This window comes from Lepisosteus oculatus, unplaced genomic scaffold (assembly GCF_040954835.1).
Source record: "Lepisosteus oculatus isolate fLepOcu1 unplaced genomic scaffold, fLepOcu1.hap2 HAP2_SCAFFOLD_40, whole genome shotgun sequence".
In the NCBI taxonomy this organism is placed as follows: domain Eukaryota; kingdom Metazoa; phylum Chordata; class Actinopteri; order Semionotiformes; family Lepisosteidae; genus Lepisosteus; species Lepisosteus oculatus.
The window spans coordinates 205,001-213,008 of record NW_027167934.1 but is presented as its reverse complement, the minus strand read 5'-3'; the positions used below and the strand labels follow the sequence as shown (position 1 = coordinate 213,008).

Below are 8,008 nucleotides of genomic sequence, written 5' to 3'. Positions count from 1 at the left end.
CAAAAGATATATATTCAGTCAGTTACGAAGTGTTACACATATCAAGAGGACATACGTTCAGTATATCATTCATTAAGACCGTTTCGTTAATGAACTTGGTTATAACTTCTACATTAGATACTCAAACAAGTACATAACTCTTAGGAATTAAATTGATATCAACTGGTTGGGATAACAATTGAATTCTCGAGCTGTAATGCATTGAAGTTGAATACTCATCCAATCTTTGGGGATTCAGATCTTCCTGCGGGTACAAAGAAACAGTTGCAGGCTGTTGCTGTCCAATCCGCGCTCTCTGGCTCCGTGCCAGGCTGTGCTGTGCGGCTTGCGACGCTGCGCTGCTGATGCTCACTGACCGGCTAGTTAGTGTTGGCTTTAACTAGCAAAGTTTGTGCACAGGAGAAAAGATGACTGTGGGTCCGAGCAAGTCAGGAAGAGGACCGGTTCGTTTCTGATGAAGAGCTAGTTCTGAATAGTGATTCAGCTGTCCACAGTTCCGACCTGTTCACGAGGCCTGCTGCTGGTGCTAACCTCGGGTGGATCCTCTGGTTATTCTCTGGCAACCTCCGCTCTAGACTCTTAGAACAAAGGAAAGTTCTGGCACTTGGACACACTGGCCGTTCCGTGGTTGTCCGGGCTGAGTCTCAGGATGGTCAGGAGGCGCGCTGCGAGAATGTCCTGCCCTTGGGAGCCTTCTGCTCCTGGGCCGTCCTGCCCTGGAATTCTCCTTTGAATTCCCTTTAGAATTGTCCACAGAATCCTCTGAATCCTCCCTTCTGAATCTAACTGAATCTCACAGGCTCTCTGTGTTGCCTGTTTTTACCTGGAGGAACTTCAGCTCATTGATTGGCTGAAAGTTCCATGGGCATCAGAGTCCCACGTGGGTTACTCGGCCCTACAAGTCCCTGATTGATTGATCAAGGTGAGATATGAGTCACTTAGTCCTGACACTTAGTAATGCAGTCCAGATGTCCAAGTGGCACTCCCTAGACAGATAGGCGCCAATGGATGACCATTGATCATGATAGAAAGGCTTAGCTAAGTGCATCCCCCTTTGGGAGCTGTCCTAGGACCTTAAATCACCCTGCATGAATAGTCTCTCTGTGGCTGCACCACAGAGATGAACAGAGAAATGGGGCCTCATTTGGAAAGGCTCAGAACACTTAATTCTGCCTTATTAATAAGCCTCGCCGCTACACACATATATTAATGTAATACATGATTGCTTATGCTTTATAAATAAATCTAATTAAAATAAAAGCTTAAGTTTTGTATTTATCTTGTACCATAGAACATGATTTTCTTTGTATTTCAAGCCCACAAAGTGTCCAAATGTTCTATGATCATTTCTTTCATCATTAGGGACTAAATATACCAAACGTATGATGCTAAAATCCTGAAAAAAGGATAGGCTCCATTTCGTCAGTAGATTGGAGTCCAAAACTGATTTGGGTCAATATACATTACCTTTGAAGATAAGGTACAGTCTACTGTAGGGAACCATCAACTTAGAAAGCATTGGCCTTCCCTGGGGGTCAGGTAGGTGCAAAAGATAAACCTTTATCCTATCTTTATCTTAAGATAAGTGTCCAAGCAGTATTTTTCCAAGTTTCACCAAGCTCATCATGTTGCCATAGTAGACAAAGTTCTATAAAATGTTAAATAACTTTAGAAAAAAGCATCTTGGTCTTTCAGTACTGTACAAGGTGAATTAAACTGTCCCTGGTAATAAAAAGTAATTAGAAGCATCCCAGAAACTTTATCTCTAGAAACATTAGCTGTTTTATATCATGTAATTTAGTGTGATGTTGTCAGAATTCAAGGACATTATCACACACAGAAATTGGTTCAGTTAAATCTAAAAAACACAGCTAAACATGGGTTTAAATGTAAAATAGAAGTCTTACCTCTTGTCAAAAGATTTAATTCAAGAAGCGATGTAATAAATGATTGCTTATGCTTTATAAACAAATCTAATTAAAATAAAAGCTTAAGTTTTGTATTTATCTTGTACCATATAACATGGTTTTCTTTGTATTTCAATCCCACAAAGTGTCCAAATGACGCACTACATGATATAAGGAAGATTATCACATGCATATCGGTATTATCTTTCTTACGAAAATGCATTCCTTTCATTACCTTTTACTTTTTAAAATGAACTCAAATTGTGTATAATGTAATAATTTAAGTAGAATAGATTCTAACAATATAATGATCCAGTGTGTTGCACTACTTCACTGCTTCACTGCTCTATGCCGTCTGGAAATAAATCCTCAGACTGCTCACTGCCCTGGGCTTGTACCAATAAATTACAGGAGCACGTCTATATATCACTGCGTTGAAGCAGAAGACACACAATCACTGCAAACACATCCTAAATACAGTGTTCCAACACCTTTGACCTCATCCAGAACGTATCATTTATTGAAAGGGATTGCTGTCAGAATGCACATCTGAATCCCAAACAGAATCTCTAGTAAAATACGATCATTTGTGAAACAGGCAAATGACTGTCTCAGGGGCCCATTCCTCATTGTCAGACATATGTATGCAATGCTTTCACTGTGCATTGAGCAATAGGGATTAAAAACACCGCAGGTAAGGTTAGATGTCATGTTCTATGATCATTTCTTTCAGCATTAGGAACTAAATATACTAAACGTATGATACTAAAATGTTATTTTCACATATATTAATGTAATAAATGATTGCTTATGCTTTATAAATAAATCTAATTAAAATAAAAGCTTAAGTTTTGTATTTATCTTGTACCATAGAACAAGATTTTCTTTGTATTTCAAGCCCACAAAGTGTCCTTTGATCTCTATTCTGTGGTAATCCACAATGACCCCGTTCTTTAGGTGATTCATCATGTCCTCCCTCGTCTGTTGAGAGGCCATCCCGATCTCTTCTGCCGTGGCATGCTTCATACACGCTCTCTTGAAGTGAGCAGGAAGCTGATCAAAAGTATTCAGGCACATCTTGCACACCAGGGGAATCCTCGCGGGTTTCCTTTGAAAATAAATAATACCATCTGTGTATAGAAACAAGCTAAGACTGATTTCTTAAATTATCCTTAAAATTCTCTCTCATAGTTTGAGCATAATGATTTTATTGCATTTATATAAGAATTGCTCATTGCTCCAAAATAAATAATGGTTTCATAAAAAAGTGAACACTTACTTGGTCTCAGTCACAGACTTTCCAATAGAAGCCATTGTGGAGTTCAGCAACTGCAGGTCCTAGAAGTGGGGAAGGAATTTTAAAAGAGAAATTGAATTACAATACAGAAGGAATGGCTGAGGGTTCACTGAAATATATAAATATACAAATTCCAAAGACTGAGTCCATATAGAAACAACTACTTTTCATTTTCAGTATAAGAAAAAAAAACATTATCTTCCAAAGCATCATAAAATTGTCCCTTCTTCCAGACTCTACTTCTCTCTTGTAGTAGTACAGCAGACCTTTCCAGGTGAGCAGATCACAGAGTCCGAAATAAGCTTCCTCCATCAAACAAAGTACCTGAACATGACTCTGTCTTCATAAAAGCGCCCCTGTAATAAAGAGATTAAATCCAAAATCAAGAGGGCAGTTGCCTACTGAAATACAAGAAGTCATCAATTTTAACCTAGCAACACATTAAAGGCTGCATATATACAAGTGCGATTCTAGAAATGCTCACCAGATTACGTTTTAAGAAGGAACTGCGCCTCAGGTTCCGCTGAGATCTTAACTCGGATGGCAGGATTCAGAGTCCGGAGTGCGGACTGATGGCGAACGGAGGGTCCACATACTGTGGATCCCTCAGTGATCTTCCGCGTATTCAAACCGCCAGCGTGTGACTCCCCTGTCCCTATGACCTCATTGGTCTGCTCTCTCCTCTGTTCAGCCGAGCCCGACTCACGGTAAAGTGAAAAAAAAGATGCCCTCAACGTGAGATTTACTCTGGAGCGAGGATAGATGTTACCTTTTTATCATTGAACAGGATGTATGTGATGTGGCGACTAGGTTCAATTTTGTATCCTCTTTAAAAGATTAAGGACTGGGGTGAGTGTGATTTACTACCCTTTCAGCTAAGAACCCGACTTGCGCATCATTTAAGCTGCATAGACTCGGTCGTTTAACTCTTCTCCATTAGCAGGGTTAAGGTTAAAGAAAAAAACATTGCTGACTTCTTTTTTTTTTGCCAGCTGCTAGCGCTGATTAGCAAGGCTTGTATTTCATGTTTTGCAAGTTGCATCCATTTTAAGAAAAACAAGTTGCGTTAAAGACAGGAAATGAACACTTGCATTTAATTAAGTCTAGCCGTAGGCGGTTGTCTGTAAGGACCAGTTCTGTTTGAGAAGACAGAACAAAGAAGGCACCGCTGGGATTCGAACCCAGGATCTTCTGTTTACTAGGCAGGCGCTTTAACCAACTAAGCCACGGCGCCCCAGGAGTGCTGTCCTTTTGCAGCCACTTGGACACACCACTCAGACACATCTGCATTCGGTGTGTGCTCCGCCTGCTTGCTGAGCAAGTTGCCACCTTTACATACAATAGCAACATCGACACCAAGAGAAAGGATGACAAATGGCTCTTATCTGGAACTTTTCATGTCCAAGGAGCTCAATGTGCTTTCTGCGTACAACAGGGCCACTGAACTCCACACTGGCCACTGAACCACAGCAGTGGCTTGCTGGCTTGACATCTCCCAAGGAAAATGTTGAAATCACATGTGGAACAGGAAAATGACCCTCGAGTACGAGGGAAAAAAAAGAAAAAGATCATCTGGAGCGCGCCAACCCATGTCCGGACAGCCCAGTTTCGTCGACAAGGTGGCTGAGTGGTTAAGGTGATGGACTGCTAATTCATTGTGCTCTGCAGTCATGGGTTCAAATCTCATTCTCGTCGCTCTCCATGTCCGACACATGTGCCTGTTTGACGTCTGCCCTCCTGTTGCTTGCTCCGGTGCTAGAGCCGTACATTTTCTAGCGGTGGCTGAACATGGTATAGTAGGCCAACGTCGGTATCGAGCAGTGACAGTAACAGTACTTACTGCGCCCCATAAGAAATCGTTTGTCCCTGTTCAAAAGAGATTGTGCGATGTCCTGCGGCGTTCGTAAAGCAAACCTTTGACAGTTTGAAAAGAGGAATTTATTCTGCTTCCTGTGCGTGCAGTAGTTACAAAGTTGAACGTCTTTACACGATCTGCTGCAGTTTTCAGTGGGCGGGCTTTGTCAGATGGCTTGAAAAAACGCACTGTGTTTCGGCTGAACTCCACACTCATGAGCAGTGTCCTGCATGTTTTCTGTGTATAGCTGTCTTTTAACGCATACAGAATTCATTTGAAATCATTGATTTCTCCAATTAACAAGGGTCCCTTTTTGAACCTGCGAGAAGCATTCTTTCAATGTAACAGATTTACTCCGGGGAAAGCCAGCATGACATTGAGAGTAGCTCAAGCTTTCAGCACCCATATCGGACTGCGTGTATGCAGACACCACTCAGAATCCCCTGTAAGATTCTCCCTCAATTCCGTTTTTCAGTGCTTTAGCTCTTTCAAAAGGCTTCGCTTTGCTAGTCACAATCCAAGGCTCATGATGGCATTTGAAAACATTCACCACTGCGTTGGCCGGGAATCGAACCCAGGTCAACTGCTTGGAAGGCAGCTATGCTCACCACTATACCACCAACGCATGCCCACAGGAAGTCTGCAGGACACCACCAGAGAATGCTTTTTTTTAAATTTTTTTTATTAAACAGAATTTACAAATACAAATACAACAAGAGGATCAGAGTCATGTACAAGAGAAAAAAAATGCAGCAGAAAAAAGCATTTAACTACCAGAGGTAATTAAGTAATTATGTGATCAAATTGTATATTTTACACGTATCATATTTTCCTTGCTTTAATATTTCTCAATTATTTATAAACTTTAGTTTCAACATGCATGCGTTTCCTGTAAAAAATAAAACTCAGCACACAGTTTTTCTTTTAACAACATTTCGAGTACCTCTGGCATTCATGAAAAAGACATACACAAAAGCAAATAACTAACTCTAAGACTGTCTAAACTATTGAGTTTTTCAAAGAACCAGAACTATAACAGTCCTTAACACTTAACTACACCATTCCAAACTAACACTAAAGAAACACTAGTATATACCGGTATAACAAATATAACCAAACATAATCATTAACTGAGCAGTCACTGGGAGCAAATCTCCTTCCCGTCCACAAAGGCCCTCGCTCCCACAAAGTAGGCTCTCCTCCCCTCTCTTCTGGCAGCTTCAACCTGGGGCCACAGCTGGTTCCTGGTACTCCTGTCCGCAGCAGACAGGTCCTCTGCAAACCTCAGTTTGTTCCCATTCAAATACTCATTCCCCCTCGCCGCTCGCCACAGCATGTCCCTCGCCGTCCTCTTGGTGAACTGTATTATAATCGATCTGGGGAGCACTTGCCCAGACATGTTCGCTCTCCCGAGCTTGTGAACAAAGTCAATGGCCGATATTACGTCCTCCTGGTCCGGCAGGGTCCTTTTACAGATACCCTTCACTGTTGCAACAAGGTTCTTATCACGTTCCTCTTTAACTCCAAATAATTTTAAATTCCATCATCGACGGTATCTATCTACATCGTTCACTTTCAATTCAAGTTCTTTAATATGCTTTTCTTGTTTGGTATTTACTTGTTTAAGAACTTTTACTTCACTCTTTAAGTCTTCAACCTCTTTAAACACACAGTCCATGGACTTTTTAAGACTTTCGATTGCGACTGTATTAGATCAAGTCATTTCCTTCAGCTCACCCATGCTCTGTGCCATCATGTTGAAGATGTTGGTCTGGAGCTCCTCCAGCGTCAGGTCGCCCCTTCCTCTCTTGGCTGCCGGGGTTTTCACAGGTGTGCTGGGCAGGGACTCCGGCTCTTCCTCTGGCAGCTGAGTCTCACTTGGGCTGCGAGCGCTCGCGTACGAGCGCATCTCCAGCACTCTTTCCACGTCCCCTCCAGCTGCTTCACTTTTCCCTTTAGTTGCCATCAATTTTCTTGTAGTGCTATACATATACGATTGAGGTATCTTAGACTTCTCCTTCGAAGACCCAGCACTCTCTTTTCTTTTCCCAGTGTTACTCATATCGAAATTCTTAAACCTAAAAAAAATCTTTTTTTTTTCTTTCAGTTATAACTGAAGTTTAAACAACTACTGTTAAGTCCTTATTTTTCAGTAGTCAAAAAAAGCAAAAATTAACATTCAGGTCATGAAAAACTCAAAAAAAACTCCTCAACCACTAAACTTTACCTCCCACCTGAGCGCCATCTTGAAAGCCCCTACCACCAGAGAATGCTCACGATTTCGGAAGCTGTCTCCGGGACGTTCTGATTCCGCACATCCTGAATAAATCATGATATAGTTAGTTGCTGTAGCTAGACGTTCAAATTAGTTTCATGGCCAGATGGACTGTTTCCTCCAGCGGTATAGTATTGCAGTGAGACAGCACGATGCCTGCAAGACTATGTCACGCTAAACGCCACAGATTTCCGAGGGATAGGGTTAGGGTTAGGCTCTTATTATGGCGATTGTGGCCGTCTGTTCTGCGAGTCCTCGGTCTCCGGCCGTCTGATTGGTGCTCTTTTCTTTGGGGGGCGGAAAGTATCCGGCCGCAGGGGATCTTGGGACCTCGCTTTGCATAGCGGCTTCCCAGAGTGCGTCGTTTCCTGCACACTGTGGCCGGGTGTTTTCCGAGTTATTGCACGGATTGGGCACGCCCGCAAGCCGAGAGCCGCAGGCGATGAGCCCGGAGCTGAACGGGCCCCACTGGCTCATTTGTAAGGCCAGGTGCATTACCAACCACGACCGGCAGGGCAGAGGCCTTGAAGGAGGCCTGGGCTCCTGCAGCTGTGCAGCCACGCACTCTGGTTTTTCTTCATCTCGTACAAATCTTTTGCCTTTTACTAAAGATTTCCGTGGAGAGGAGCATGAATGAGTTCCATGCAATTTTTGTGCTTCCCTGCCTTCGGGTG

The 8,008-nt window shown here is 42.5% G+C and overlaps 3 non-coding genes across 3 annotated transcripts in view; 1 reads left to right on the top strand and 2 right to left on the bottom strand.

Moving 5' to 3' along the window:
- Positions 1–4,364: 4,364 nt before the first annotated feature.
- trnat-agu (transfer RNA threonine (anticodon AGU)) lies at positions 4,365–4,438 on the bottom strand. Its single transcript has one exon. It is a non-coding gene; the product is annotated as a tRNA-Thr (tRNA).
- A 1,174-nt stretch (positions 4,439–5,612) lies between these two features.
- On the bottom strand, positions 5,613–5,684 carry trnag-ucc (transfer RNA glycine (anticodon UCC)). Its single transcript has one exon. It is a non-coding gene; the product is annotated as a tRNA-Gly (tRNA).
- Positions 5,685–7,895: 2,211 nt separating this feature from the next.
- The window catches only part of LOC138228360 (U5 spliceosomal RNA), a 117-nt gene continuing 4 nt past the window's right edge, over positions 7,896–8,008 (top strand). Inside the window, exon 1 of the small nuclear RNA XR_011185440.1 lies at positions 7,896–8,008. This exon is cut by the window's right edge and continues 4 nt beyond it. This is a non-coding gene — a small nuclear RNA (U5 spliceosomal RNA).